The sequence below is a fragment of the Dermacentor silvarum genome, chromosome 1 (genome assembly GCF_013339745.2).
Source record: "Dermacentor silvarum isolate Dsil-2018 chromosome 1, BIME_Dsil_1.4, whole genome shotgun sequence".
Classification (NCBI taxonomy): domain Eukaryota; kingdom Metazoa; phylum Arthropoda; class Arachnida; order Ixodida; family Ixodidae; genus Dermacentor; species Dermacentor silvarum.
Genome location: NC_051154.1, coordinates 376,869,799 through 376,877,451, shown reverse-complemented (window position 1 = coordinate 376,877,451; position 7,653 = coordinate 376,869,799). Strand labels below are relative to the sequence as shown.

At 47.6% G+C, this 7,653-nt stretch overlaps 1 pseudogene; it reads left to right on the top strand.

Moving 5' to 3' along the window:
* Positions 1–206: 206 nt before the first annotated feature.
* LOC125942431 (uncharacterized) lies at positions 207–984 on the top strand (annotated as a pseudogene).
* Positions 985–7,653: the final 6,669 nt, after the last annotated feature.

Here is a 7,653-nt window from a genome sequence, read left to right as displayed (position 1 = left end):
AAGAAGTTTGTGGACACCATAAACAGTAGCAACGTAAATACGTTCACAGGCCTGCCATCAGTCGATGTTCTGAATGCTCTTGTGACGTGCTACACAGAAATTCATCCACTTTCAGGACGGCACCAGTTGTGTGCCTAAGAAAGAGTTGCATTGACATTTGTGAAATTGAAGCGCATATCCACTGAATTCTTCAGTCACCTTTTTAAACTGTTCTCTAGCTACATGTAGCAACATAATTGCAGATACTGTTCAGTTGATGTCTGATATTTTAAAGGTAACTGTGGCTGTGCCACCAAAAGAAGATGTTGAACATTTGCCTGTCTGTTTTAAACACTTCAGTAACGTGCGTGTCATTGTAGATTGCACCGACATTCCTATTGGCCAGCCCAACTGTTTGCGATGTGCATTACAAACCTACTCCTTCTATAAGAAAGGTTTCACGGTTAAATATATGGTTACTGTTACACCAAGTGGTCTTATTACTCACATAAGCCTCTTATTGCCCACATGGAGGCCGTACCTCCGACAAGGCCGTTTTTCAGCAAAGCTGCCTCAACAAGCAACTAGACCCAATATCAGATGACATATTGGCGGATCGTGGCTTTCTTGTCGATGACATTTGTGCGGACAACTTAATTGAGTTAATCAGGCCTCCATTCAGAAAACAAAAGCAGATGTCAAAGGGTGATGCACTTAGGACACAAAAGATAGCATCAGCAAGAGTTCATGTAGAGCGTGCTATACAGCGAATGAAAATAGTCAAAGTGTTGTCAACAACAATCCCATGGAGCATGGTGGGACTACTTGACGACATTGTTATAATAGCTGCAGGCATCACAAACCTCTTATCACCGATTTTAGCAGCACATCAATTTTTGTGAGTCCTGCATCAATACATTTGCCAAACGTATTATGTGCATCGTAAAAGTGGTTCGTGCGTTCCATGCAAGGGAGATTTAAAACACTAGTAGGAGTGGAAGCGCTATGTTCTTCAACAACATAGGTGAAGCCAGCGCTTGCCCTTATTTTACATCTGACACAGACCTTTCTTGGGTTGTCCTCTAACAGATCAAGTGGTTTGGCTCTAGTAATGTAATAGCGTGGCTAATTAGAAATTAAAAGCATGCTGTTCCTGTCAGAAGTATTATCTTTCTCTGATTACGGTATTTCTGAAACAATTTACCAAGACTTTCAGGCTTCATCTTAAAACCAGTAACACTAAGATACACGTCAGCCAGTCTCTGTATGGCAAAATAAGTCAACTCAATGAGCTTGAGACATCAAATTTGGGGCTTGCGCGTTCTTTGTTTCAAACGTTTCTTATTGCTCCAGGAAGCATGATACACGCTCGGATATTCGTATATTCTCAGTAAATAATTGAATATCGCATTATGTATTGTAAACAATTCTCAGTTTCGGTTTGTGGGCGCCGAGTTTGACAGTGATGTCACTGTCTAGGAAGCTTGTTAACGTGGGCCCACAAGCTGTGACGCACACACTGCCGCATCGTCTGGTCTCGCACACACATTCTGTACCAGCGCAGGCAAACAAAACCACGTCGACAGTTGTCCTGGCTAGCTGCGGCAGATCCAATTCTGACTCTACGTCTGCGTCCGACGCGGCTCATTGCCCTCTAGACTCGAGGCTCTCTAGGCTTGCCGGTGCAGTGGGTCACCACTCATTGCACGCCATTCTAATGTGGTATGACGTCACTAAAGCTTTTGTTATGCTTCCAACACAGTGAAGTCGGTGTCAATCGCGGTAGCAATGGGTCTCGATTGCGAGAACGAGTGTTTAGGCACTCTTTGGAAGCGAGTTAAAATATATTTTAAACGTTTTCTGCGTCTAACACTTGATGTTGATTGTTCTTGCATACTGAGGAAGCCTACAGTATGCTTGTTATGTACTCAAAATTTGGTGTCTCAACCCGTTTTAAACTAGTGGAAAGTGTGAGGAAACCACTTCTTTTCCTTCAGTGCAAACTAATCTTTTATAGTGCCCCTCCTAAAATGATGGTCTGGCTTCCCTTTCCGCACACCAATTCCCCTGCAACATTTTTTATATTCCTTTTTTTCATTGTGTACTTCTTTATTATAGCCTGTTCGAATGTTTTGTTTGCTTTTTTTACATCTCCCCAATCTTAAGTATTGTTGGAGCGCATTGAACTTAATATATGTTGCTATGTTCCCTGAGTTTACCTTTTCTCTATGTTAGGATAACTTAATTGTGCATGGCCCCGTAAGGGCCCCTCAGTAGGCCCCTTTGCAAATTTTGGCTATACACACGTAGTTGTAAGGTGCCGTCTAGGAAGCCTTTTTTCGGAAATTTTCTAATTTATTCACCCCATGTTACTTGGATGGCCTTCTTTTCTGTAAGGAGTACCTGAAGCTATTTCTAGGAAGAAATTTGCCACAACTTAGGAATTGGAAGAACCTGTCCTGTTACCATGCTGCCAGGAGGCAAGCGTTACTGCCAGCAGGCATTTTGTCTCTGCCTCGACTAGGGAGCGCAAGTGTTCCTTCTCTGCCTCCTCTCATACCAAAGCGAAGATACCATGTCACATGAACGTGTCGTATGCCACATTTCTTACAAATTCTTCACAATTCCAGAAGCAGCATTACATATTCGGCATTAGGTTATTTACCTGAAGTCATGTGCCATGGCTGGCGGCATTGCAAGTAGCCTGTCTTGCATAGAGGCATTTGTGCGTGTGACCTTGGCTCCGTGATAGCGTGGCGGCCTTTAGAGTAAGGGCACCCGCTCTTCTGTTTGGAAATCCAGCATTTTTTATGCCACTCAGCCGTTTCATTCTTTTCAGACACGTTCGTTACCGTGTGATCTGTACGCTGCACTTGTTTGCATTGGCCAAACCTGCAGGCTTCAACTTCAACACACTTTTTGTAGATTAGCAATGTACATTCTTTTGCAACTTGTATTCTCCATTGAAGTGCTGATTTACACTACGCATTTCTGACGCAGTTTTCGTTTTATGGTATTCCGAGATATATGAAGTTCACTTATGATCTGTATGCACAGAGTTGTGGTTATTTTTCAATGGCTGTTTGCTGTCTGTTGCCTTGTATTTTTTCACAAAATAAACACACGTACTCAATCTTTTTGTTCACTGTACTCATTGTCAAGGTGTTTGCCTTATACATTTTACTCGAGCCTTTTTGTTGAACTTTTATAGCATATGAGGGTTCGTTTTATCTTGCCGAACAGAACATGAGAAGTAACATGTAATAGTGTCAAACCTGCATACAATGAGTATTTGGAAAGTTTGGTCACCAGAGTAGAGTACCCTGAAAGAGTGTTTTCATTCAAATGATCCCAGCTGGTATATGTACCATAATTTATGCTGCTTCCTAATTTGTTGAATACAATGCAAATGGCTGTCCTGAGAAGCACAACTAAACCACCAGTATTACAATATGGGGAGACATTTGTGCAGACTTAGCATCAGTGAATGATAATTATTGACCTCCAGAGAGCAGATAGAGCTGTCCAGGGAGGGCGGTGGCTGTTGTCTCGTAAGGGGGCTCCCTGTTGGCGCGTCACAGTCGGCGCCGGGCCTCGTCATAGTTCGCGCTAGCTCTGGTGCTTCACAAAACACACCAAGAGCGACGTTGCCATTTTAGCTACGCACGAGGCCGATGACCCGTGCAACTTATCAATAAATGGAAAGTAAGGGACATATAAAAATTTATCATGCACAAAATTGAAGCACTTAAAGTGGCACTGAAACACTTTTCCGAGTGATAATAGAGACCTCACTATTAAAGAACATCGTCTGAATAATCTGTTGCAAAAAATGTTCGAATACTTGAAGTGTAAGCAGAATTAGTAGTTATAGCACCGATGCATGCTTTCTCCTTTCGTCTCCACTAGTGCACTGGAAGCTACAGGGTGCATGGCAAGAGGGCAAGGCCCTGCAAGTTTTTTTGTCACATTGCTACTTGTGGTTCAGGCACGTGTGGCACTCTCTAAACGCGAGATCTGTACCTGAAGCTACGTAATGTAATGCACTGGGTCAGAATAAGTTCTTGACTTGCTCTTCAGAAGCGCCTCCGCCTGTCTCGCAACCATTCCCGAAGCGAAAGCCCTGACGGCCGCGCGTGAGTCAGTGTAGATATACGGCCCTTTAAAATCCTGCATCGCCAGCGCTACCGCCACCTGCTCTGCCACGTCGGCCGTGACAGCGCCTACCGAGGCCGCAGATAGGAGCTCGCCCTTCTCGCTGACCGCCGTGACCGCGAATTTACCGGAGCACCCATATTGAGCTGCGTCCACGAAGGTTTCCAGGCCGACCGTTGTCTTTAAAATTGTCCTGGCACGAGCTGCTCGCCTGCCCGCATTATGCTGTGAATGAAGTTTCTAGAGAAGGGACCGACGACGTAGGTCCCTCTGGAGCCTCACTGTGACTATAACGCGGCCGCAAGCCCGCCGCATCCAAGAGGCGCCTACCGGCGCTGGAGCCCGAAAGCCTCGTGATCTGCGCCGCTTGTTGCGCCTCTATTAGTTCAAGGGTGGTGTTATGAACGCCGAGCAGCATTAGCCTGTCCGTTCTCGTCTGTCTGTCTGTACCTGAAGCTACATCACACACTGAGACCAATATACACGGCTGTCTGATCGTCCTGTGGACATGGCTTGTGGTGGTCGTGGTATCTATATTATGCAGCATGCCAGTTTCAGGGCGCCTTTAAGAAGGGCACAAACAAAGACAACTGTCATGAGTGAGTAGACAGCGTCAAAGCACTGCGTAGGAGCGTCTGCTCCACACACCATCGAGTCGCCGACAAAGACGACGACGTTGGCGGGCGGTGGCACGAGCGACCAGACGAGGGAGAAAGAGAATCGACCAATCAGTGGTCGACACGAAACCACAGGCTGTGGTACGAGGAACGAGGAGGGAGAAGAAGAGACTGGGACGCTCGAAGTGGGATCGCTTGGAGACAGGGGTGAAAAGATCGCTGGTGTCGAGGTCGGTGTCGTCGGGGTCCAGACCCGAACCCGAGAGCCTCAACAGAACCAGCATGGCCCCGGTTGTCCCTGGAGAGATACGCCGAGCGTAAGGCCCGGTTATTCCTGCGGAAGCTGCTGCTGCCGGCGTTCGTGTTCCTGCTGGCGTTCCTGCTCCTCTTGCTGTTCTTGCCGGCGTTCGTGTTCCTGCTGGCGTTCCTGCTCCTCTTGCTGTTCTGCTGGCGTGCTGTTCCTGTTGGCGTTCCTGTTGCTGTTCCTGAGCCGCCGTGCGGAGAGCAGAGGTCACCTGGGGGTGACCAGAGGCCTGGAACGACGCTGGCGAGAGGCGCCAGGGTGAAGCCGCGAGCCAGCGAACCAGTACGGGCGCCGCTCAGCTACAGCGGTCGGACTTGGTCGGTCTTCGACTCCGACAACCTTGGACTCGGACGTCCGGGTTGGCTCTACCGTGCGTCCGCGTCCCTCTGCATGCCACTGCCCGCCACGTCGCTACTGCCGTCAACGCAAGTGCTAGTGCACGCCGTCAACGCAAGTGTCCGAGTAACTAAGACTCGATGATTTTTGTTTCTTTGTTTTGATTGAGACTCTTCTCGCGTGGACTAACGGGGTTAATTGTACTTTTGGTTTTCATATACTTTCTGTGTGCTGTTTAGTGTTCTTTTCCTTTTCCTCCCTTTCCTTGCTTTGAATATTAAGTTTGCTTTTGAAAAAGGAAAATGGCTTCGTCTTCCTGAACTGAGGCTTTGCCTCAGTTAAACAATTCACTCCCGAAGAACCTGACATCACAAAATTGGCGTCACGCGACAGGACAAGACAAAGCCATTTCTTCCGTTATCATTACCGTGTAGTCATCGAGATGAGTTTGTCTGAGCTTACGGCGTTGGGCGAGCGTTATGGGTATGCAGGGCGCGGAATTGCGAAAGTGGGTAGATGAGAAAGCCGACAGGGCGCAGGAGGAAGCTGCCAAAGCACGTGAGGAACGGTTCGCGGAGCGCGAGGCAACCAACAGCGTTTAGAGCTTGAACAGAGGGCACTGGAGCTACGCCTTAAGTTAGCCGAGGCAGGAGGTGGCATAGAATTGGCAACTCCTAGCCGCGAATCGGAAAGAAGTCGCTTATCTTTTGTGAACCCTCACAACTTAATTCCTGTGTCTAATGAGAATCGAGACGACTTAGACGCTTATCTAAAGAGATTTGAGCGTGTCGCCAATGGGCAGGAATGGCCTAAAGAGAAATGGGCCACGGCACTGAGTTTGTGTCTGGATGGGGAAGCATTGAAGGTGTTTGGCCGCTTGTCGCCTGAGGAGTCTATGGACTATGACAAGGTCAAAATGGCATTGCTCTAGCGCTTTCGTTGTACTGCCGAAGGCTATCGAGAAAAATTTCGTCGCAGTAAGCCCTACGATAATGAGACTGCTAAGCAGTACGCTACTAGGCTTTTCAGTTTTTTCGACAGATGGGTAGAGTTGAGTGTCCAGGGGAAATCTTTTGACGTGGTTCGGGACTTAATAGTCGCTGAACAGCTTTTGAATAACTGCCATAGTCGTCTTTCACTGTTTCTTCGTGAGCGGAATTGTCGACGGTTGAGAAAATCGCAGAAGCGGTCTGACCACTTCATGGACGCCCAGCGACAAAGCAACTTGCTTGTTTTCCGGGAGAAACAAGATGAAAGCAAAGAAAAGGACGCTGGTCAAACTGTGAGGTCGAGCATAAATGTTTTGTTTTTGGAAAATCAGGACACAAAGCATCAGATTGCCGCGTAAGGGTCAACCAGCCCTATTGTGGGTACTGTCGAAAAACGGGACATGACGCCCAGTCCTGCAAACGAAAACGGGTCAATGCAAAAGAAGCATCGGCTTGTCTTTCTTTCACCTGTCGAAGTTCAATGCAAGAAAGAAGAGCCTAAGTTTGACAGGGAAGACGCAACAGAAGTGTCTCCAAATCAACCGACGGGACTCTACAACTTACCTGTTTTGCCAGGAGAAGTGTATGGAAAAACGGTTATCGGTACTACGCGACACTGGCAGCAACAGTCTCGTCGTACGCCGGTCTCTTGTCCCGGATGACGCGATGATCGGCACCAAGGCAACGCTGCTGCTCGCTGATGGAAGTACCATTGAAGTGCCGGGAAGCGAAGGTTCACATCTCTTCGCCATATTTTTCAGGTCTTGCCATCGTGAAATGTTTGAGAACCCCACTATACGACGTGATAGTCGGGAATGTTACAGATCACGGGACCCGACAGATCCCGACCCAGCCTGGAAGCCTCCTAGCAGCACCAGCAACCTCCCTGAAGTAGAAGGACGGACTGTGGAGAAAAGCACAACCCAGTTATGGTGGGAGCGAAAGTTGCGACTCTGAGCAGCGCACGACCGTCTTGGACTTGCTTCAAGTATCCAGGCAGGTGTTCCAAAAGGAACAAGAACAAGATGTGAGTTTAGACGTCTGCAGGAAGAAGATCGGCAAAACGTTTCCTGGCGCGGGATCAACGGCACAGTCGTTTTTACATGGATAAAGGGATCTTTATCGCGATTACCAGTTTTGTCCCGGAAAAGACGGTACACAAGCTGTGGTCCAAAGAAACTTCGTAGCCAAGTTTGGTACTCGCGCATGAAAGCACGTCCGGAACTGGAGGAATTAAGAAGACCATGGAGAAAGTACTTGGTGCATTCTTCTG